Here is a 26,098-nt window from a genome sequence, read left to right as displayed (position 1 = left end):
GAAGTTCCTTTGCTCAAAGGAGATGCCCCACACTTATATTGAATTGAGCAACGTATGGTATCTTTAAAGAAAATCTGTAGAAAAGAAAAGACAAAAGAAGCAAGAAACAAACAAACAAAAAAACCCACAAAAACCAGACAGAGCACACATAAGGAAAACAATACATTTGAAAAAGCTAAGAAGAAACATTGTGCAACATTCACAATATATACGAAAACTAAATGGTACTGAAAATAACCGTGTCTACTATTTAATTATATGCAAAAAAGGAAATGTTCCCTATTTACATTGTTAAACCACGCATGAAAATATCTATCTCCAACTTTATTAAGAGCAGTTCTGTCACTTGAATTGTAAAGAAAGAGCATAGCTGCACAGCGTTGCTAAGGTGCCAGGTTATTTTATAAAGCTCGTCTTTTATTAATACAAAATATGTATCATTCAACTGTAAATGTAACTCCATTTTGTACTAAGTTAAAAAATAGCATTTAGCAGCAAAGTAAAATCAAGAGTGAATTAAAAAAATAAATGTGAAGAAACAATCATAGGCCCTACACTGCTAGTGGTGAGTCAACCAACTGAAGTCATTATAATTCACTCTAATTACAGTCAGAAAGCTTATCCACTCAATCTATAGTATGAATTAAAGGCTACATCAATTTACTGCTATACTAAAACCCTATTTGTAATTGTTTCCTAATCAAGATTTAAATAAACGATAATGTCTCCATTACAAAGCAGCATTAGTGGTAGCTGTGGGTTGTAGAAAGGTCAAGTAACTGAGCTGCTAATACATGCTTAGTCACATCTTTATTACTTCCAGCTCCAGGGTAGATAGGAAAAAAAAAAAAAAAAAAAAAGAAAAAAAAAATCTTTAGTTATGTGAAAGTCTTCATTAATGAGGCAAAGGTGGACAAAAGTTGCAAGGCCTCCTTCCTGCAGCAATTTAATATATATAAAGTGTAAGGACAAAAAAAGATTGTGTCGTCAGATGGTGGCAGCATTCAATCTCTCATTCATGAAATGCACACTACATATGCTCTGCTAATCTATTCCATATCACTCTAAATTAATATAAATTAAGAAAACCCCCAACAGGAAAATTATCTATGATATCCTTGTATTTTACATACATTTGCACATACATAATACACATTTGCACAGTGTTCATTTAGGATGTCTTTTATATTTGGAGGTATGTTTAAGTAGAACAGATTACTTAGCAAGACCAGAGATGTTGTGACCTACTGTAAGCAAATATGGAATTCCACACCAATAGGAACAGAAGTACTTGAAGCTTTGTGTCCCTTGTTGAAAAGCATGCCTTACTCTCACAAATAACAAGAATTAATAGAGATCACTATGAACAGTATTTATCAAAGCATCAAACCCCAACAATTCTTCAAAACGCATAAGACTTCAAACTGCACCTTAGGCTTACAACATTTTATCAAATGACATAACTTTTCCATCCTTTTTATATAAAAGTCTGACAACATTCGGAGCAGTAGTAAGTAATATTTCATATACATCTCTGAAAAAAGAATTTCTGTTCAAGTATCACGGTTTTGGCTATTGGCAGCAGCTCAATTTGAATTCAGATGTGATACATGCCATATATAACTGTCACAATTCTTATTTTAAATGTAAGTGAAGTTATTCTTGAGTATCAGAAGTCACACTCTAGGATTTCTTGATATGAACCTCTGTATACTGTGCAGACCAGTTCTTCCATAAGCAGTGGTTCTGCTCATACTCATGGTTACTTGAAACACAGGTATTATATGGTGGGGGAATATTCCCACTATATAGATATTTATTTGAACATCTGAGTGATGTTAACCAACACTGAGGAAGATGGAAAAGTAGTTCAGCAGTGTTTCTGGAAAGATCCTTTCATCACAGATCTCCCGTTACAAATACTTCCAGCTTCTTGGAATGATCTCCACATATTCCCACAATAATGGTGGTGAGGTCTTGCTAGTTGCAGAACTCCTCCAATCTGTTCCTGCTTTACCTCAGCTAAAAGGCTAAAGATTAGTAAAGGCAAAAATCAGACGTCACATTACAAACTTGATTAAACTGAACTATAGAAATATCTCTGTGGTACACCATTGAAGTTGCACCTAGGGAATGAGTCCCAGCAGGCAGTTTTTGCATATGTGTAAAAAAACCAGGAGATAAAAATAACATCTTCACGGTAGACTCTGGAGCACTTTTAAAAAAATTTGACCCTGGACTGGAGTTTAATTTTATGGAAAAAACAGGCTTCTATGCGCTACTTCACCATTGTTATTGTTCTTATTAGCAACATTTTGGCTAAAACACTCTAAATGGGAATGAGGGTCAGTCATCACAAGACATTTACCACCATGAAACAGTGATATATCTAATATCAACCGAAGGCCAATAAGAAACCACACACATTAATGCCAGGTATATGGTTATATAAACTGCAAATTCTTTTTATAGATTTATGTGGAATACAAGATTTAATTGAATGAAAACGACTTTAGACAGCAATGGAAAATGACCCAGCTCAGCAGGCACTAGCATAATGAGTTAATTATCTAGGGTTTGGCTAGGCAGTGAGGCAGCTATTAACTAACTATATTGACAGTCTGGTCAGGAGAGGTTGGCACCTGGCCACACCATGAATCCTCACCATCACCCAAGGGAATCTGAGGCTGTTAATGGCCCAAAGACAGAAGTGTCAAAAGTAGGAACTTATCATAGGAACAAGACAGCCTCAGGAGGGGGATACCACAAAGGAAACTCAAAATCTAGAGTGGTTTATGAAATCTAATGTGTTTCTCCATCCTAAAGTTTTCTTCTGTCAACACAGCTTGGACATCAGGTACACACAAGGACAGGCCCTGACCTTTTGAGTTAGGATAAGCATCCATTACAGAGGAAGGAACATGGGAAACAGAACACCTTTCAGCTGTTCTCTTGAGTTAAATAGATTTAACATTTTCCTTACATTTTTGTTTGTATGCACCCTGGTAAACTAAAAGCAAATATTAACATTTAAAAAAAAAAAATTATTTCCTGCCTTTAGCATAACTCTATCTTAAAATTAGGCTGATTTCAAAAGAAGCATCATCTAATATCAGATCACCCTATCCCTACAGGCATATTATTCCTCATGATCAAATACTGAAGCCAGCACTTCCAAAAGAGGCCAGCACCCTGGCCGCTCAAGGATACACTAGAGAGTGACAGAACGCTTCTCTCCTTATTTTCCTGAGGCTAACTTGGGCTCACAGTAATAGGAGTATCTGTTCAAGTGGTTTTTCATGATCAGAGTTAACAGGGTGAACTCTTTGGCATGCTTTAGCTACCAGAAAAGTGTAAGAACCTTTGCGTTCCAGGGAGTGGGTGGCAATTGCAGAGAACAGCATCGTCTTTTCTTGCAAGATGTTGAGATGCCAAGAAAACTTGGTAACAAGTAAAACTTCTGAAGACTCAACTGTGACTTTGTGAGACTGCCTGGAGTTAACTATGGAGTTAACTTTCACATCCTCAGACTCGAAGATGTGGTACACCTATCTCCCACTTTTGTCTGATTAGAAAACGGCTTTGGAAACAACCTTTCCTCTGGGTTACAGAAGCAATTCTAGAAGCCCTTCTTCCAACACTAGGAGGCACTTGACTTTGATTGCCTACTCAATGCTGTCTTTCGAGAACGATATTAAAGATGAGATAGTTACCTGAATGGTCCCTTACACCCAAAAAATAGAAAAATGTCCCTTCATACTATATGAAAGAAAATCAGTGGTCTTAAAGAATTGAAGAAAGAAAGGGAGAAAACCGAGTTCTTTGATTTGTATTTCCCAAGCTTATCCTATTTAGCTTGAGAATGCCATGCTTCTGCCACAGGAGCAGAGTCCAGTATCCCATATCACAACACTTGATCTGTATTCAAAGCTTTTCTTTCCTGTTCCTGCAAAGTTCACTGTAGAGGAGGACCTCTACTTGAAAGGCAAAAAGCAGCAGAACTAAATACTTGATCTAATTTACCTCACTACCTCCAGTTGCAAAGATATTTCCCCTGCAAAAGGAGAGTCTGTTACTACTGGGTCTCAGCACACAATCCTGTAAGACTCAAAAAGAAACATCATACGGATGAAGCTTAAGACAGCTTTATAGCCCTCTGACTAAAGCAAAGATCCTTCCAAAATTATTTCATTTTACTCCGACTCTATGCATTGCTGTAAGTACCACTGCAAACTGCACAACGTTGATAATCAGAACAAGGAGGCTGACGAAGACACTTGCTATCAGTCCCATGTTGTTCTCTATCTGAACTCCTTAGCTCCTGAATTCTTTTTTAAAGCTGCAGCCAGTAGTGCATTTCCACATCTGTCAGTCGTCTTAAACTAACAATGCCAAAGCATACGAAGCTTTGCTTAGACTGACATAACTTCTGCACATAGGAGTTTTCAGCTGTAGACTTGAATCCTAAATGCCTAGGAACTGACAACACAACAGGAAGCATTATGCCCCTTCACAGTGAAGGATCTTCAAAACTCATTAACACTGAATACAGACATCTGAAGTGCATCTGAAGTGCGTTATTTGAAGCTGGACTCTTCTCTGCATGATCTGTCAAATCTGATCTTATTTTAAATTGCAGCGCACACAGGAGAGGACTCCAAAGACCTAAAATTAGCTAAGACTTAATATGCTTACTAAAATCTAAAGTAAACAATGTTAGCAACTACTCATGGAGCATTCTTTTTCGTAAATCAGAACAGAAATGGCTTCTTTTTATACAGCGCTACTTGGAGTATCTCTTATTCTTATATTCTGAATTTTAGAATGACTCCGTACACTTTTCAGAAGGTTTCACCAGTCTGTTGTACCCCTAGGACACTTCCCATCACCAATTATATACACAGGCCATTAAAAAGCTCTTACAAATATTTTTAAGAATAGTTTAGATGCTGAAAGAAAATAAATCACATCTCATCTTAGAAAACCAGAGAAAATGAGAAAAAGTGGGATCAAAAAAAAAATCATTTTATATATATATATAAAATATATATATATATCTTAAAACCAGAAAAACCTGACAACATGCAAAACAATCCTAAAAAAATACATCAGTGTCACTGTTCCAAGTGAGCTCACTTATTTCTTGCGAACAACGTGATACATCTCAAGCACAACTGGAATGCAATACTCTGTTACATTACACATACTATATAATTTAAAATCCCTACCGTGGTGGGTTAACCCCAACCAGCAGCTAAGCCCCCACCCAGTTGCTCTCTCAATCCTCCCTCCTGGGGGGATGGGGAAGAGATTGGAAGTGCAGTGCTGAGGAAAAAAAAATGCATGGTTCAAGATGAAATGATGCAAAGGCAATCATTCACCACCTCCCACCAGCAGACCGATGCCCAGTCTCCAAGCAATGGCTACCTTGGAAAAACTCCCCCTCCCTCCCTGCCCTCAACAGTTTTATTGCTGACTATATTCCATATGGCCTAGAATATCTCTTTGGTCAGCTGGGGTCAGCTGTCCTGGCTGTGTCCCCTCCCTACCTCTTTCCCACCCCGCAGCCTACTTGCTGGGGCAGCAGACTGAGAAAACAGAGAAGGCCTTGATGCTGTGCAAGCACTGCTCAGCAACAGCTAAAACACTGCTGTGTTAAACAACACTGTTTTGGTGACAAACTTAAAACACAGCACCATACGGGCTGCTATGAAGAAAATCAGCTCCATCCCAAGCAGGCCCAGTGTATACCTACTCAAGAATCATTGTTATGAGAATACAGCATCAAGACCCTGGAAAACAGATGTGATACTACAGTTTTGTTCCAGCACCTTTGCAATCTTTTTTCCTTTTTTTTTCATTGATCAACATTTAAAGATTGCAACAGCTATTATCACATAATGGCCATATAAGAAAAAAATGGAAAAGGAAAAAATAAGCTTATCTTTACAAAAGCAGGCTTGCAAAAAGGAGCCCCATGTCCTGTACAGTAATTCTTCCACCATTAGCTGAAGCTGCCAAATCTTGCATAAGGAAGTGATATTGTTAAAATGCATGACAACACCCTCAAGCAACTTCCAGTCAAATGAGATAAAACTGATAGTATTTTTTACAGGAAAAGACTAGCTAAAGCCTTGCACTATGACCAATATCTACATCTTACCAGGATTTGGTTCAACACGTACTATCCAAATCTCTGCACAGGAATATCTATTAGTTTTAGTGTGGCACCACAAGTTGTGTTTTGCTATAGCTTTTCAAATTAAGATGTCTATCAAAACGTTAATCATTCAGGAGCAGTACTTCATTCACTTCTACATTTAAAAACACAAAGCTAACAAACTGCCTCTTAACAAAATCTATAATACAAATAACTATTTTCAGTGATGCTATTCTTTTGTATTCCATTTCTTGTTCTTTCCCTCTTGCTCTTCATCTGCTTGTCCAACTGTTTTATTTTTAGTCTAGTTTGTAAGCTTCTTGCTGTACAAGGAAATACAAGCTTATTTTCTGTAATTAAACATGTAGTAGCCATATTCCAAAGTTTCAATGTGGCCAAAAGCTAGGTCTCTCTTTTATCCTGCCCCTGAGTTATTGGCCAGCCTAGGCACCTAATTCCAATATTCCTTACTCCATCACCCTCTTATCCTGGATTTATAATGCTACAGTTCTGCCTCAAACACCTGAAATGCTGCAGCCTCTCTTCTGAAGTTCAATATACGTTACCTGAGGCCAAAGGCAGAATGTCTCCTGCAAGACCTTACAAGGCACATAATTGAGACCGCAGCTGGCCTTGTGACCCTTCCCCATTTGAAGCACAGAACCTGAGACATCAACCACCTCCTTGTCATTTGATCTGTTGTGTCACTCCCTTTCACTTTCCACAACATTAATGCAGTCCGTTCTCAAAACCAGGTAAAAGATGATATACCTACAAAACTGGGCTGGTCATGCCAGTTCTTCATCGCTCAGATGACACTTACGTGAAGGGTGTCACAACAGTAAGAATTCCAGGTTTACTTGGGACTCTTCTGCAGCTGTTTCACTGTATAAAACTGTTTAAGAAATTTGCTAACATTACAAAGCTATGTATGAGGTAAAGGTTTAAGAGTACCTTTATCAGTAAAAGAACTCAAAGATACTAACTTCCTCGTTGAACACTGTGAGAGAAACATGGCAAAGTGGCAAATAAAGTACAACAAAAAAAAAGTCTTGTTACTCCATGGCTAAAAGCTGTGGTGTTAAGCTGTTAATAGAGGCATATTAACAACACGAAAATTGAACATCATACTTGGGTACAGTAAGACAGACTCACTGGGCAACCGTACACTTTTGTTAACCATGCCTCAGCCTATTCTACTTGTAAAGATGGAAATATAGGGAAGACTGATAAACATTTTTAAAATGCCTTGAAATTCTCCAGTGTAAAACACTGTATATGTATTTAAGTACTAACCTATAAGTGAAGTTGATATTGTTGCAAAGTGACATTTTAGGATATTTCACATACGATTTTGCATATCTATAACCTTAAAACAAATCTTCCTTTTCAAAATGTATGCATATGTCACTCTCACTCCCCTGCTAGATGATGTGCAGTCTCAATGAATACACCCACACTCAGAATGACAGCAAAAAATCCACAAGTGAAGAGACTTCTTTCATTGTCTGGCAGCACAGAATTCATAAAGCACAAACTGTAAACAGCTGCCTATCATCTTCTATCAGCAACAGCATCAAAAACAGATGGCAAAGGTCAAGTCAAAGTTTATTGACAATGATGAACTTTGACAGCCTCTATTAAATTACTTCTTCCTTTAAGGTGTATGTGATCAAAGCAGCAGAGAGATTTTCACTCAGTCACATAACAAGCTATTTGTTGAGATTGAAACATCTGGTCAATATCTCCTAACACTGCAATTTCATGCACAGTTAGCAATAGGGTACATTTCTTCTCTTCTTCTTACAGGGTCCATAAGGGCAGCACATATGGCTGATCATTTCATTCAAAAAGGTTTCAATTCCAGGCATTACATACAATTGTCTCTATGCTTTATAGTATTTTAAGTCTACCTACCATCGTTTTCCATCATCACTGCTGTCTGCTCTACTCTTTGCTATAAAAGCTCACAAATATGACAGAGCACTTAAAGCTCAACAGCTTTTGACTACTGGAGTTAGAAAGCAGTTAAGGCAAGGGAGCTTTTAAAGTGGCAGGTCTTCATCTATCTGTTGTCAAGAATTCCCAATGCATTAAACTATTTACCAAAGCTCTAGTAACACAGATTATAATTTTTGTTCTAACAGCGAACCCTTCATGTATGAGGCATTCCCTAGCAATTAGAGATCACCCTTTTTACTAATTTATGAATTATTATACATTTTACAAACCTAACATAAAACATACATTATATTTCAAGAGAACGTGGGATAATTATAAGAACTTGAAGAATCATAATCCTATTTCTCAATCTGAAATAGCAAGAAGAAACAAAATGTTATCTATCCCAAATGCTGAGAAATGCTTGCCTTTAAAATTATGCATCTATGTTGCCACAGCAACAAGTAGTGGGTAATGTGAAGTGTACTTCACCCTTCCATTTCTAAATCCCAATCTTTTTGGTCAAAAGAGAAAGGAGGGTTAGTTGCAAACGTGCCTACAGGAAGTACATTTCAAAGAATTTTCAGTTACTATTAAATAACGTCTATTTTTATTCAGTTAACGGTTGATTTCCACATCTCATTCCCACACTGGCTGACTCCAAGTAGTATCTGAACTTTAAAAGTTTACCTAGTAGTTGTAGGAAGACATTGACTCTAAAACTCCTCAAGACAATTATGTATCATGCCCAGATGCTGCTCCAAAGGCATAACAGAGGGGTGGGCAGAGAAGGGAGAAGGTAGATAATCTCTGTGTGGGAAAATCTACAAAATGCTGGAACAGAGACATTCCCCAGACATGTCACTGAGGATGCCTGGGCTTTTCTGGAGAGCGTGTTGACTTTCAGCACTATGGCATTTATTCAGTAATACCCTCATTGTTCTGAAGGAATGGGATATGTAACCTACATGATAAAAAAAAAAAAAAAAAAATCAGAATCGTCCACTAGAAACTGATGGGTTTCACATAAAGGTCAAGATATGGCTTACAGATAACAAAACATGCTCACAGGTTGTAAACATGAGCCTAAATAAGAGCCTGTCACACCACGCCACAAAGGCAGACAATCAAGTCAGGAAAGCAACTAATCAGCTGTCACTTAGCACTAACAGCACTGGTGTAGAAATTAAGTAGTTAGCCAAATTTTAACTGTTTTTTGATAGGAGTGCTGAGGAGGAAATGTTCCAGGACCTCCCAACAAGTTCAGAAGTGATGGGATAATCACTATTAAATTGCAATCTTTTTTCAAAGAAACCCACAACAACCCCACCCAGTCTTAAAGAGTGTAAATTCAGCCTAAACTTTATTGTCTGTGTACAGCAAAGCTTATAGTATTGTGGTGGAGCATTCCACCTAAGCTGATAAGAAGCTTATTTCTTCCAGAGTTAATAAAGAAATTTCTCCAGGAAAGATTAGGAGAACAGAAGTTTTAAAAACAAACAAACAAACAAAAAACCAAAAAAAAACCCAAAACACAACAACCAACAATAAACAAAACAACCAAAAAACCACACCCAAAAATAATCTGGTGTCTCTCCTCTAACTTCAAGGTTTTCTCTCACTAGACTAGGAGCCCTCTGAGACCAAGACAAAATTTTGGAAAGGTGATATCAGGCTTTGAGTTGACCCCATTAGGAATTAATATTTCAGGATTGACCTCTCTTAAGTGTTATCCCATATACTCCATCCGCAGTTCCACATGGAAATGCACCCCCTCCAACGTTCAATATTCTTAAGGAATGATCCCTCTTCTAAGGAAGAAAAATGTGAACCAACTGAAAAGTTACTGCCTTAGGAAAGGCAAGTCTCAGAAAAGCTTCTGGATTCCTCACATGTGACTTCCAGTCACATGGAGTTGGAAATGCTCTATGCCCACCAAAGACTGAGTGGCACACAGACCAGGCTGAGATTCCAGGGGAATACTGGATCCACAGTGTGCATGTAAACAATGATTTGGAGGAGAACTCATACATGGTCTCACAAAATAATAAAAGTAATTGCCATAGTACTCCCAATAGACAGTACTCAATTCCTCAAAATTACAATGTTTTGTTACTGAAACAAATCCATTATTATGATGTGTACAAACATTGGTGCCTTAACTTTAACAGTTCAGAAAGGAACAAGAAACTTTGGATAAAGTATATACTTTCACATTTCTAAATTACCTTTCAGCTTGTTATTCCAGTACCAACTAGATATAAAATCAATACAGAATATTAGCTGCATGAGAAGTACTTATTTCTTATTGTTTCTTGCTTACTGACATCAAGAAGCCTGGGACAAATGGCTGTCGCATGTAACATTCCATTTGGGCAGCTCATCTGCAGAGGAGGTTCAACAGGTCTCAAAGTTGTCAGTCCCTGTGCACATATCCTGGAATCTCCCTGCTCACCCATGGAAAGCTGGACGCAGTCAGAGCACCCGGGACTGCCCACCCAAACACCAGCCACCTGCGCCGTGCATAAGCAGGACGCAGGTGTGCTGTAGCGGGCTCACTCTGTGCGCACTGCAAGGCTCCAGCTCCCTTCTCCTCTCCAGGACTTCTGGGATGGAAATTTTGTAGCCCAGTGCAGAGAACTTCTTCAAGCCCCTATGTCAGATGCTTTTGCTAACCACTTAGGGGAGAGATGGTATGCTGTTCCTCCACAGTAGTCAATATTATCCACTCAGGTAAAGCAATGTTTTTTTTATTCTATTCACCGATAACTGAATGGCAACAATCTTATTTTTCCTATTTCTTAATTTCTTAAGCATATAAATACTGTATTGTATTTGCTCCAGTTCACAAGAATCACTTTTCCCCTTGCCAGTTTCATCCGTAATGCCTTTAGATTTGCTGTGGTGGGAAACAAGCAATAGCTTTGTCAAAATAATTTAAGAAGGCTTCTGTTTGCCATAAACTGTAAAGCTACTCCATTCTGATTCCCAAGATATCAAACAAACTAGCAAAATACAATTATTTATTACAGCTTTTGATTACTTTTAAACTGATGCACTCCTTCCTTCATGGTATTTTTATATTTGATTGTAACAAATTTTAACTTCTTTTTAATTTTAACAAAATGGATGACAGAAGTCACATATAATTATATGGAGTTGAAAGCAGCACTTGGCACTACCTGAATTTTTTGGCACGTAGCTCAAACACACTAGTAAGTTCAAATAATTTTCACAGAACAGATAATTTAGTCGCGAACTCCTGTACACTTCTGAAAAAGGACTTCAAACTGCTCTTAAATTTGTTTTTCCTGAATTCAGTCGTGGCTAAGATACTCGACACTTGACTCCCATGATCAGCTCAGACCCAGCACTAACTCCCAGATCTAGTTTGGCAGCAGTGGAAGGTAAGGGAAATCTTACATTTACTAGAATGCTGGTTTTGATTCCAAAAAAAAGTCACTGTTGGCTTCATAAATTGCAGGATAAGACCTGATGAACTTTATCTTATCTTTTATACAACAAGAAATATTTTTTTCAAACTCTAAGATCAAAATTAACAGAAAGAAGAAATACAAACACGAAACACTAAAGAGAAGATGCTTTGCTGTACAGCCCTGATCCAGTTCATATTCTTTGAGTGAGGCGTATTTTGAAGTTAACAATTTCCTTTTCCACTTTCCTCTGAGAAGCTGGAAAGCCCAGACCCAATTGTGATCTCAATTAATCCAGTTTTACATTGATGTAAATTTATTCACTTCAATAGAGTTGTGCATGATTTATGCAGATGCAAATGAAATTAAATCCATACCTAGTATGACCCTGTATACATTATCTTTTAATTTGGTAATTTATGTTTTATTTTACCTAAAGGAATATCTGCAAGTATGTGTGTATAGCTTTATTATTTCAATGTTTTAAAAAAACTACCCAACATCGTCTTCTACAATGCATGTATTGACCACTGTTAAACCATAATAGTTAAGATAAGATAATCTATGTCAAGGATTGACATCCAGTGCAGGAGACACTTAAAGAGTATTAACTTAATTAAGAGTATAGTAATCTGCATTAAAGCATGATCTGAATCTGAATCTGAATTCTCTCAGTGCCAGGAGGCACACAAGGCGCTAACATCGTTCTTCCACTTCGATCGGTCTGCGGCTGCGTGCCGTGCTGCTTCCCAAGAGTTCCAGCCTGCACCATTCCTCTCAACCTCCACCATCCGACGCCAGGTTGTTTTTGGGCGACCCCACTTTCTTCTTCCCTCTGGACACCCAAGGGCCACAGCGCAGTCTTCTGTTGTTTTTTTCCTCAGGACATGACCGATCCAGTTCCATCTCCTCCTCCTCACTTCATTACTGATTTTCTCCATCCCCGCCATTTCTTTTTTTTTTGAAAGTTGATGCTCGTCGTTTCTGCAACTTTTTATTTTTTTTCCGGGAGGAGGTAGATGGCCTCCTGCCCAGCCCCCATGACTTGGAGGGCCAGTGGTTTTTCTGTCAGGGTGGCCTTCCCTTAGGCTGCGTTGGTTCGCGGCACCTTCTTCAATTTTATCCGGTGCACCCTCCAGAGAGGGATCCCCTATCCACCACCCAGGGGACGCACCTTCTAGCCGTGCAGCCCCAGCCGAAGGGCGTTAAAGCATGGGCAGCAACAAAATGCCAAGTTTTGAAAAGCCAACAATTTATAAAACAGAATATGGAGTATTGTGTCTTTCCTTTTTTTCCATGAACCAAGAATAAATTATTAATGGAATTCCTGTAAGGATAACAAACTATAGTGATTTGTTTTTAAAAATAATAAATAGAACTTCACTTTAAAAATATGTTTTCATTACAGGCATCGTCCCAAAATATTCAAGTTGCAGGAACAGCTCCCTAAGCATCTTACTTGTGTATTCAGATTTGCTGAAGATCAGGTAAATCGCCTGTCAAATCACTCAAATACCATAAACCACTAAGAGACCACAAGTGACCCTTACAAAAACAATTTAGTGTTTAGGCATTTCAGTTCAGTCTTATGGTCCTACTGGTAACAAGATCCTTTAAAGATGGACAAAAAGAGCGTCTGAAAATGTGCTTATGCTTATCTTCTATCCCCCAGATTCACAAATTCAGGATTTTCTCATTTACTTTTTCCTGTATTTTGGAATGCTTGCTATTGATAAAGATTGTTCTGTAAGGGCGAAATGTCAATTCACAACTTAATCTTGAAAGGCAAGAGTTGGAATAGCTACCACTAAAGAAAGGAAAAAAAAAAGAATCAGAGAAACATCCAGAAGGAACTGCTTTCCAAAACATACTCCGGGACCTTTTTGCTCCTACTAGCATCATAACCAATAACTGTTCAAAAAAAAAAAAAGTATAGAATTGAATGAAAAATCTTGTGGCCAAAATTTGGTGTGATACACCCTTGGCCTGTACATGTCATTGAGCATAGCCAATGCTATTAAATGAGACAGAAATCTTCAGCTGGTGCATTGGGAGTACAGTAACGTTATTAATTGTTATAAAGTCTGATTCTTTCTCTCATGGGCAATTCCAAATATCCAGAATTATCTGCTCCTCTTTATAATAAAACTGTCATAAAATATCTCCATCTGAGCACATATAATAGTCCATTTACTTTTTAAAGAAATATTTTTATGTATGCTTTATAGAAGAAGATGATGTAAAACAGTCTAAGCAATAATGTAATTCAACAATCTCTGTTGTTTTCTGCTCAGGGGCATTTACTGCTTTCAGCAGCATCAGGCAAGCCAACAACCCTGTATCTTGCTTGCACTGGCTGCAGGATATGCTCACTGTGAACCCTGAAGATCCAATGTATTAGACAGCATGTACTTAATCTGAAACCCTAACTGCATATGTGCTAATTAATTTGGATCTAAAATTATCATATTATTACTTTGGCATTTCGTATAATCATTTTCTGTACAGCACAAAATCCATCATATTAAAAGCGCACAAGTATAAATATATTTAACTTATTATCTAAGGAAAACTAAAATCAAGTGTTTTCAAACTAAAAATATCTTGGGATATTTTCCTTTTCAGGAAGATAAAAACTGCAGCATAATTTTAAGGATTCTTTCTGGAGTTTTTGGATATTGTCATTATTGTTAGCTGTTCTACTAATGTTAATTACATCATTACATGATTTCCCATGGATAACAACTTGTAATTCCATCTACTTATTCTCTATAGAGGCAGAGGAACACAGTAGATTAGGAGGCTGTCAAGACGATAAAATGACATTGAATGCAAATTTGTATTTGTAATACAGCATGCAAGATTTAGAAATGCTACTTAAAACAGAAGCAGCAAACTAGCTTCAGGCACTCAATGTATGCTTCAGGCAGCGAATGTATGAAAAAATGCTAATATATTAGAATATCTAATGCAACAACAAAAAAAGATTCTATGTAAACTTCATTGAGAGGAGAATATGTCAATAAATCAACTGAAAGATAAGGACACGTATCAATATTAAAACACAGTTATAATCGGTATATCACCGTTTCTCTTGACACAAAAGCTAACAAGTAACAATATAAAAGCTTAACTCATTAGTCCTTATTTTTAATTTTCCAGAACAAATTCCTAAGTGTTTCAGATACTTTTAATCTGAAAGCCAATTTTCTGCTCATACTTATATTGATGGAACCTGACTGATATCAGTGGGATTATACCAATACGGATTAAAAGACAATTTGGTCTTATTATCTTAATTCTGGTAAATTGTTAGTTGTTATACATATTATATGACTATTCAGGACTAAGTCCTCAGGATACAAATACATCGCTCTATTACTGGGCTGTGAGGACACTAATTAGTAACTGTAAAGCAATTTGAAACTGAACAGATCAGATCAATGCTAGACACTGTTATGAAAGTACTACCTATGCATATGATTTTAAATCCAACATCACCACTTTTTATTCCTGAGAAAATACAAAAACATTTCTTTTTACCAGTTTAGGTACAAAAACTACTTCTATAAAACCAAAACAATTTAATATTAAAAAGAGCAAGCTGAAATTAAGTTAGAATGTCTAGGTGTTAATAAAAATTATTTCTGCAGATCCATTATTTTAACAATGTTGAAAGCATTCATCCCTTTATTAACATGACATAACCTGCTCTCTGAGAAATGCTGTAGAGATTTGATATGTTATTCCAATTCTTTTTTAATTGAAGCTAGAGAGGGTTTTTTTTTTGTTTGTTAATATTCTTCTTAATATGGCAACATGATCACTCTTATTTTAAGACAGTCTGAAACAGGACTGGACAAATTGTTACTGAAGGCTAAAAGCACCCTACTACTGGCCAGTAGGAGCAGCGGCCAGTGGCAGCAGGCCACCTTTGTAGATATCCAGGTTTATAATGCATATATTCCCATGTTCACACTTTATTGTACCACATATCAATGTACAGGGGTTGCCCTGTGGATACATGATAAGAGACAGCCAGGACGGGTTCTCTTTCTAGGGAGAAGGTATTGATTGTGTACTGCCACTTCTTCACATCATCTGACTAGGGGCTAGTTACCATCACTGCCATTGCTTCTGTTTTTATAGTTTTTATTTACCCTTTCTTTTGCCATTTTTAATTTTACTATTATTTTCCAGAAAACAAATCTAGGTGTCACACAAGGACAGACTGATTTTTGTGAGGCTGAAATCTGTTATGCTCTAGGTTTCACATTGAAAGAAATTTCAGAGGAGCAAGGTCACAATCATCAACTTCTCAAAGGGCCTGACAAGTATTTACAACACTTAAATTTAGCCTAATAAGGCTAATATTTCTACCGATGAAATGCAACATGTAATGAAGATTCTTCATTTTCAGACCTCTCCAGTTGTCTCCTGGAAGCGCACATCCACTTAGATTTTCGCTATACGGTTCCATATAGCAGACAAGAATGATCTTTCCTCATTCTATTTCTATAGACCACTTAACAGGTCCATGATTACTTTTAGATGACTTGAATACACATAGACAAATACAAGGCAAACAGTGAGCAACAGCCTCCTTCAAAGGATAAGTTAGAAATGAACCCAAATTCAGTTATTTCAAGTCAACATGTTCAGTAGCTGCTCCTACCATCACCCACCATCCACCACCACCCCAAAACCAATAGAAAGATGCACAGGAAACTAGTATTACCAGCTTACAGCTAACCTTTGTTAACAGTGTGCCATGCCTGGTATGTCTAAATCCAAATTTATCAATTCTTCAGTTGCTCCCTCAAAGAGAAGAAATAATTGCTCATAGTGAGGATTCCTTCTAGACTTAGTGATACTAAAAGCTCACCCTTTAGCAGCACTGATTTTGATAAGTTGTCTCTCTACAACTGAGCCCCAGTACCAGCATACTGTCTTCTAGAGCTTTTTACACACAAGCCAAGATAAACAGTTTATTTTCCAAAATGTATTTGTTAAAATCCCAGTCTAATCCAGTATTTTAACATTTTGGAAAGTTTATGGTGACAAATGTAGGAAAACAATGTTGTTACAGTCATTCCTGCAATTAAATATGACTTATAGTATAATAGTTTCCATTTTTTCTTTAAAAAAAAAAAAAAAAAGTTTTCCTCCACTAAAAGCCAAAAGTAGCATTCTTAAGTCAAGGAACTGTATCTAATTTCCTTGCTAATCCATTATTCATTTTAACAATTGCTAAAGTCTGAACAAAAGATAGCAGTGTTAAAAAAATGAGAGCTAGAAATACATCAAAACAGATATCTTGGACTGTTTCAGAAAGAGGTTTTTAAAAGACAACAATTCTACAGTTCTGTAGGCTGCATGTTCAGAAGATGTTAATGTAGGAAGCTGTAAAAATCCTTTTAAGCCTGACCTTACCAGAGATCACACACATAGCAAACTCCAGGTGTTACAACATTAAGCTGACCTCTCCCCTAAAAAACAAAAAAAACCCCAACAACAAAAAACCCGCAACACTGATACAGAAGTCTAAGCTTATTCCTCAAATGCTTTAGACTCCTTAAAAAAAAACCCTAAACAAAACCAAAAAACCCAAACCCTCTTAAATTGTTACTAAACTGTCCGTCCACACCACTGCCAGTTTGTACATACCAAGCTTAGGATTAGCAGATTGCATTCCTGTACACTGAGAAAGAACTACAACAGAGAACAGAAAATTCAGAAAGAATTCTACAGCACAGTGATGAATTCTGACAACTGGCAGTGTGCAGTGATGGATCCCACTTAGACAGTATTAATAACTCCTATCAAGTATGTAGAAATCAACTGATTTATGGAATTCAGAGTTTAACGCTCCATATGAAATTTCTATTAAGAGAAAAATCCAGTGTTTTGCTAAGATGTAAACTACCTTAAAATAAGGAAGCCATTATAACTACACTGCACACAAGTGAGCATTTTACAGTCATTCAATACTTTATTTTGTCACTTTAATGGCTTAAATACACCTCAAGATGTACCTTCTTTATTGTAATACTCAGCTATCGTACAACAAACTCTCTATGGCAGGAGAGTACTTTTTGCTCACTTAGAAGAATGTCACCAGAAGACGACATTCACTTAGTTGATTTCCCCAGCAAAAATTCTACTTTTTTGTCTGGGAGAGTGCATCACCCAAAAGCTTCCTGTAGCTACTTGGAAAGCAATCACAAATTGTTCTCCCTTGAACAACCTATTATTCCAAGACAAGGTCTTCTTGAACTGTAGTAATGAAACTAATGTACCCAGAAGAAAACCAAGCTATTGTCACTAGTACATGGGTAAAATTTGTTCAGTCAGTCACAATGAATTGTTCCCAGGTATGCATATAAAACCTTGCTGCTTCCATCAGAATACATAAAATCATTGTCTTCAGCATACCCCTAGAAATTTAAATGAAAGGTGAGCGTTGATAAGCAATTATGAAGCAATTTTCCATTTGTATATTTTGTACTGAACTCCAGTGAAAGCCTGAAATTTGATTCAGAAAAGATGGCAGATAATAAACGACTTTAACATTTACTTCACTATACTGTGTCATACCAAAAAGAAAAAAGATTCTGCTTACTCAAAATTGGCTAAAATATTCACCTAAACAAAGCAATAAATACCATATATGCAACCAGTATTATCTGTACTATTTATTGTGTTCTGAAGACAATGTCTACCACAAGGCTCAATAAAGATTGAATTGTCCCTTGTATTTGGAAAAACAAAAAGACTTCTTCCAAATGTGCAGTCTGAGATCTGATTTTCACTCAGTGAAAACTTCTACATGCAGACTAACAGGAGCTGCAGTTATCTGCAGTCTTCCACACAAATTGTAGGGTGTTATATCATATTGTGTTAAAAAAAAAATTTTTTTTTTTAAAAGCTGCTCTATCGACAAGCTCAATTTTTTCAGATCATCACAGCTGCACTCAAGAAGGCATTCAAATTTTTTCAGACACTACTTAAAGTAACAGATGCATGGTAGAGAAAAGAGCAGGTTACAAAATTTTCAGAACAGCCAAAATAAGAGGATTAGTTTCTGTTCCACAGTCAGGCCTAGAGTAGAGCCAAACAAGAAAACTTAAGAACTCCAAATACCCATAACTATCTGACTCAACATGCAGAGAACAGGGAAAAAATGAACACAACACTATTAACAGCAAATGGAGCAGCAGAAGGGGTTTGAATACGTAACTCAGTGGTTCTCTTAATTAAAGTCCTCAAACTACTTCAGTGAGTAATTCTTCATGAGGTTACTATAATCATGTTACATGTCAAAATGGCTGGCAGAAACAAGTCAGATTTTTCTTTATACGCAAACTTCAAGAAAGCTCTCATTTCACCTTACTTAATTGGACAAATAAAATATGCTCCTTTTATATCTCACAGAATCAGTAATGAAATTTTGCTTCTTTGTCATGCTGTACATTCACCATAATTGTACAGCAAGTATCCAAAAATTAACTGATCTTCTAATAGCTCTGTGTTGGCAAATCAATACATTTCTGCACAGTACAAAGTAAACTAGTACATCAGTCAAATACTTTTTTTCCTTGGAGTCTAATGATCACATTTCAGTAACCAACGAACCAAACACAGCTCAATTAATTCCTTTGCTGCATTAAGAAGTTATTCTTCTCTTGACATTCAGGCATAACTTCCATTAATGTTAATGGGAGTTATGCACGTTTATCACAGTGACAATAAACTCTTTTAGATACACAGCATAGAGCCTGCAGGCAAGTGTGAAGATCCTTTGATAATATACTGTACTTCCCGACTAACACAGAAAAGCTGTATGCTTCAGAAGCTGAACTATTTAGTCACACCAGAGAGAGCTCTAAGTGGGTATAGTCATCGTAACTGCTAGGAACTACTTCTGTTTGCTTGGTTTAAACAACTCTTTAATTTGAGGGTCATACAGAAGAACACTGAAGAGGAGAAATTTTGTCTTAACTTTGAATGTGTTAAGAAAATGCAACTTGTAACTTTAAAGAATAGGAAAAAATTGTATGATGGGACAAAAGTTCCAGGTGGGAGGATCTGCAGTTCTGAGGAACAAACCAGCAGTGCAATGTACAAACAGAATAAGGTCTTCTTGGGGAAGAGGTGGAAGTGGGGCTGCGGGGAGGAAGCCACAATGGTCTACAATACGAAAAGAACATTGAGTAGATTAAGATGTTAAAATGTTCTACACGCTAAAATAATTACATTTACAAGTTTGACACTGAATTTAACTTGGCTAATACAAGCTTATCTGCAACTATCCCATTTTTTTAACCTGAAATTTATCCTGTCTTTTTGTGAATTTATTATTTCTTCATTCTAGAATATTGAGCAGAGTGAAAGAAAGTTATATAGAGGGGGAAAAACTGTGGCTTTAGATTTCTTGAATTTAAGTTTTCAGAATAAATTAAACCTAATACATTTTTAAATACTTCATAAATACTGTGATACCCACGTTCAGTTCTGCAGCTACAGTTTGTATAATCTAAATTCAAGTTATTTTTAAAACACTGACTAGAAGACTGAATTCTTTCAGCTACAAAAGAAAAGTTTCTTTGAAAGACTGCCAAAAATACTTTTATAGCTGATATGCAGCTGACACATTAACCTGCTAAATGTTTGTGGAAGTACTAATGACTAAGCAAGGGATATCAAAGACAGTGAATAAAAGAACAAACAGCTGCCAGTACTTGGCATTCCATTCTGCTATCATAGCTCATATGATTGGCAAAGGAAGTTACACCTACTTTGTAATAATAATACTACATTTGGCAAAGACTTCTAGATGGAAGTATTCCAGCACTTGATTTTCCAAAAGGTGTTGTATGATTCATTAGAAAGATCAAAATAAAATATACTACTACTGTAACTGCGATACTGCAGAGAATTATAAAAATAATGCATCCAGATCAGCAGTCTGCTGAGATATATAATCAGTATTATTTTCACACCGATATACTTTTTACTATCATTGGATTGTGATGTGTTTGAAAGCGTTCAGTTAAATATAAATGAATGTCCAATTGACTTGGTGCTGAACATTTCACTGAGCAGCGGCTTTTTGGATACTATGATAGCATGAGAATCCAGTTTTAAATAATCCATTCTACATTAGTAATGATAGGAAATATTAAAAATTTCAGTTGACTATCCACTGAAAAGCATGGAAATTAACATTTAAGAGCTACTTACAGCTTTGTAAATCCCCCAAAAGATCCTAAGTTGCACAAAAAGCCAGTAAAACTTGGGAGTTTCTCACTTACTTTTACTATCAGTCTAGTAATTATTCTACTATACTCAGTGTAAAATGGAACTCTACAGGTTTATGATGATCAATATTTATGGTTACGTTAATTTTTACCCAATATGCTAACCTTTATCATATCTTTGCTTATACCTTCAATATTTAACAGATTTCAAGTACTAATTTTAAACTGCTACAATAAAGTGATTTTTTTTAAAAAAATACTCTTTTCAGAATATATAGAATGTTGCTGCAAAACAGCTGATTACAGAATCATTATTATGATGATAACCAGTGTCATCATAAACCAGAAAAAATTATGCAAAAATTGACCTTAAATCCACTGGAGTTACCAAAGAGATTAAATTAGTGGGATATAACTGGTTTAACATGCTAGGACAATATAAGTACAAATGATATAAAATGATCACTCTCAAATAATACAAGGAGTTTGTTTTTGACAGGTAAACACATATACTAAAAATTGTTCACATAAAAATCATATTTTAAAATATTAAAGTTTTAAATTTTAAAAATATTATTTTAAAAATCTGAAAACACTAGTTTAACACGCTGCCACAAAGTTCACAAAATAATGCTTTTTTAAATCTTTCTTTGTGGAATTTATAATGTGAATGAGCATTTGGAAATACTGTCTTCAGTGGTTTGCCTGACTTACAATATAAATAAATCACAATATCATAAATATTTAAGTAAATGAATAAACAAACTAAAATTCCCAGGGCAAAAAAATTATTTCTTTCATGTACATAATTCTCAATACCTTCCTGTTAGGAAGCACGAGTCTAGGGATCTGTTACCCACAAAAGCACTATCATCCCAATGTGCTTAATTAGCTCTTGATTGGAACCAGACAGGAGAGTAGTAACGAGCTACGTATATTTCTTCTACTGAAGTGTTTGTACCATGCATGTTTACTAGTGTAAAAATTGATAAAATGATAATTCATATTCAAACACGAGGCACCAAAGGAAATGGGAGACAGTTTTACTCCTTGTTGAACACACCTAAGGAAACAAGTCAATCCCTCTTTTCATTAAGAAAAATGGCCAGGCTCCCTCTTGGATAAGGAAAAAGCATAGTGAGTTTACAGCAGAGGACTTAATTTGGTGTCTCTGGAAGACTTTGCAGGGTACGCTAACTCTAACGAACACTTATCTTCATGGAAAAAGCTGGCTAAGAGGAATCTGATGTGCAGGCCTATGCGATGCAGTGAGGGATCATCAGTGGCTCCCCATCACTCATCCTGTCCTACTCGGATCTTAGCTGCACACTTCCATGTGCCTATCTCATGCCAGCTCCAGTAAGGGCTTCCTGGGCTTCTCCCAGAGAAGCAGCAACCATTTCATGGATATGTATTTACATAATATTGGTTCATAATACTGTGCCCAACAGCTGCCTAAAGTTTGCTTTCCTACTAGTTTTCACCTACACTTTCACATGCCTTGTTTTCCACCTTATTCCAACACTGCATTATAAGCATTTTGAGTAGAACAGCACATAATTTCAAGCACCTGCTTTATAATGAGCACTCTAAAATAAAAGCCACATTAACCTGCCCCACCAACTTCTTGACCACCATCCCAAACCCTGAAAAAACAGAGTATTTCCCAAGATAATTTCTTTAACTTTTAATTTTTTCTTAAAATTTGTCTTAAGTAAATCAGTAAAGATTTTACACCACACGTTACCAAGTTTAGGAAAGCTTTGGAAGTGTTTGCTTCCAAAACAGATAAATAAAAAATCATTACAGGATAAAAATTATGTTCCAGAACAGAAACTCAAAAAATAGCAGAATTCTACTAGGGAAAACAATCAATCTCTCATTTAATTAAAACTACTACAAATTTACATAGTTGATGAAGTAAGAGCATGGAAAATATGCACAAAGAATTTTCAACGCAGCTATTGGAAACATGATCAAGTACCTCAAGTACCATTTCTTACAGAAAATGTCTGCTTCAGAGACTTACGGCTTTTTGCCTACAGGTATTAATTGGCATCTATAAAAAAATGATAGGATACAATAGATTGACTACTAAAACACCATGTACTGCAAACATAGGGAGCAAGAAATAGTTCTTACCTTCAACAAAAGGGAAAACATGATATAGATAACTGAAGATGTGCAATGTGACCTCAACATCATGCAAGATTACTGGCACTCTTCTTGAAATAGTTGAATGAAACACATGGAGGTAAAAGTGGGGAAAATGCCATATGGACTTCCTAAGGGTAGATTATGCCAGACAAATCTGACATTTTTCTTTGATATTTAATAGATCTGGACGTGAGCGAGGTATTTGATTTAATGCTGTAGAGGAAACTATTAATGAGGCTGCAGAAATGGAAATTGGTAGTACACAAATCCCAGGAAAGTAACAGGCAGCAGTGCCTGACAATGGGTTGTGCTGAAATGGGCATCATCAGGCTTCAAGCAAGTTAGTGCTGGACCTCCTCCAGGATCAGCCCTAGGACAGATCTTACAAAACACTAATGACAGACACCACAGAACAGTGCTAATGAGATTTGCTTACAAAGAAGCTCAATAAAGAGGAAAAGTAGAAAATCGTACAGAGGAACCAAATGACTTCAAGAACTATTCAACTGTGAAAATAGAAATGGTATGAAATGCCTTAGCATGAAATGCAAGGTCACATATTCAATGCCCAATAAGTATATATATCTTTTTTTTTTTTTTTTTTTTTTAAATATAAAGGTAGGGGTTTATTTCATGGAGAAAGATCTGGACATAATAATTGACCACAACCTAACTCAGACAACCTGAGATGCCTTAAAAGACACTATTTTTTTAATTAAAAAAAGTGCATTTCTATTATAGACAGTGAAACATTAAGTCCATTGTAAGAAACCTTGTTATGAGCACAACCAGAATACCTTTTGCAGTCTGGTCACTGTTTTCAGAACAGAAAAATAAAAATGGAACAGAACAGTAAGATCATGAGAATGAAGAGAATACAACGGGATCCTAAAATAGTTCAGCTTTGTATAGCTTAATAAAAAAAAAAGGGTGGCAAAGATTGTATACATTAGACTATACATCCTTCTACGATGAGATTACTAGCTCAGTGAATGACAGGAGAGCAATGGATGTTGTTTATCTTGACATCAGCAAGGCTTCTGACAGTTTCTCTCGTAACATTCTCAACTGATGAAGTATGGCCTACATAAATGGACAATGAAGTGGACTGAAAACCATCTGAACTGCTGGGTTCAAAGGGTTGTGATCAGCCCAGTAAATCCAGCTGGAGACCAGTCACTGGTGGTGTACCCCAGGGGTTGATACTGAGGACAATACACCTTCATGAATGACCTGGATGACAGGACAGATTGCACCTTCAGCATACCCACAGACAATACAGAACTGCGAGGAGTGGTTGATAGATCAGTTGGTTGGGAGGGGACTTTGACAGGCTGGAGAAATGGGCCAACAGGAATCTCGTGAAGTTCAACAACGGTAACTGGAAAGCCCTGCGCTTAGGGAGGAATAACCCCATTCACCAGGACAGGCTGGGTGGAAAGCAGTTTTGGAAAAGACGACATGGAGGTCCTAGTGGACAACAAATCAAACACGATCCAGCAATGCACCCTTGTAAGAAAGACTACTAACAGCTTCCTGGGGCTGCATTAGGAAGAACACTGCAGGCAGGTCAAGGGAGGCAATCGCTCCCCTGTACTCAGCCACACATACTGGACTGATTCCAGTGAAGGCCCACTGAGATGATTAGGGGATTGGCACATCTGTCATGAGTAGAGGCTGAGAGAGCTGGGACTGTTAAGCCAGGAGAAGGTTCAGTGGAGATCTTAGCAAGATGTATAAATAAGTGATGAGAGGGAGCAAGGAAGACAGAGCCAAACTCTTCACAGTGGTGCCCAGTGACAGCACGAGAAACAACGGGCACAGATTGAAATACAGGAAATTCAAGCATAAGGAAAACACTTTTTACTGTGAGGGTGGTTGAAAGCTGGCACAGGTTTCCCAGAGAGGTTATGGAGACTCCTTCCTTGAAGATATTCAAAACCTTACAGCCCACAGCAACCTGCTTTAGCTGACCCAGCTTTGAGAAGGGGGGTAGGACTGGAGGGCCTTTCCAACCTCCGCAATGCTGCAATTCTGTGTAAACACCAAAATGGCTACTTGAAGGAGAATCTTGACACAAACATGGAAGCAAATTAGCCAGGAAAAACACAGAACAGAAATTACAATATATTTACTTTGTAACAGCTTTTCAGAAAAAGCAGAGGAGGGTAGAAAACCAATCAGATGGTTTTTAGATGAAGGTGACAAATTTGTGAAGGGGACTACAAGACATAATTGCCTGTAGTATCTAGACAACTTCAGGTCTTTCTCTTCAAAGAGAAAGATAACTTCATACCTCATATCCGCCGCCACCATGAATTAATACATCACTGAATATGTACAGAATTGAGCATTCATTATTCAGTCTCCCCAGATGTGCAACAATCTTTCAGCAGCCCCAACTTTAGTGAATCCTGTCTTGTATTAAATGAAATATCGTCTTCAGGCAATTACGAGTTTTACATTTAAATAGCATGCTAAGTTCTGTTTCTTTAAGCAAAATTAACCAGAAAATTTTAACTAATGAATATCCCCCCCAAAAAAGAGCAAATTGTACACAGTCTGTGTCTCACGTGACATCTTTGACGTTTACCGAGAATGACAGGATCTCAGTCTGACAACTTACAAAGCCTCCAGGAGCCAAATTACTCATAAGTGCTCATATTAACTTAATACCTAAGTTACTGTGACTGAGGCCACTGAAGTACCTTAGCCCTTACCTTTTTTACCTTAGAAATATTTTAACTAACATACCTTGAGAATAAGTGAAAATGTTAATGACTTCTACCAGCTTGAAAGAAACCAGAAACAACCCACCCCCTCCAACAACAACAGAAAAAAATGAACAAAACCCCCAAAATACCAAAGTCCAACATCTCTATTAGGATTTTTTAAATGTCTGTATTTAGTATGATTTCTGCAATTAAAGATAAAACCCCAAACTAATAAGCAAGAGCTAAAAGATGTTAATTTTAAAAGCTAAACCTGCAAAAGTTGGAACATTTCAGAGCAGACTATGTCATCTCTCCTTCTTGATCTCTGGGTCTCAAGATCACTGTATGTGAGAAGTCTATCTTTTGTTTTACCTATTTTACTCCAAATCAACTTCAGTGCCCTACCAATCATGCCATATCACATAACTTCTG

The 26,098-nt window shown here is 36.8% G+C and overlaps 1 protein-coding gene across 4 annotated transcripts in view; it reads right to left on the bottom strand.

Moving 5' to 3' along the window:
• ADK (adenosine kinase) overlaps window positions 1–26,098 on the bottom strand; it is a 304,356-nt gene that overhangs the window by 162,177 nt on the left and 116,081 nt on the right. The gene's annotated exons all lie outside the window — the stretch shown is intronic.

Source organism: Platalea leucorodia (genome assembly GCF_965183815.1).
Source record: "Platalea leucorodia genome assembly, chromosome: 4".
In the NCBI taxonomy this organism is placed as follows: domain Eukaryota; kingdom Metazoa; phylum Chordata; class Aves; order Pelecaniformes; family Threskiornithidae; genus Platalea; species Platalea leucorodia.
Note: the sequence above shows the minus strand (reverse complement) of the source record. Positions and strands in the feature narration are given on the sequence as shown.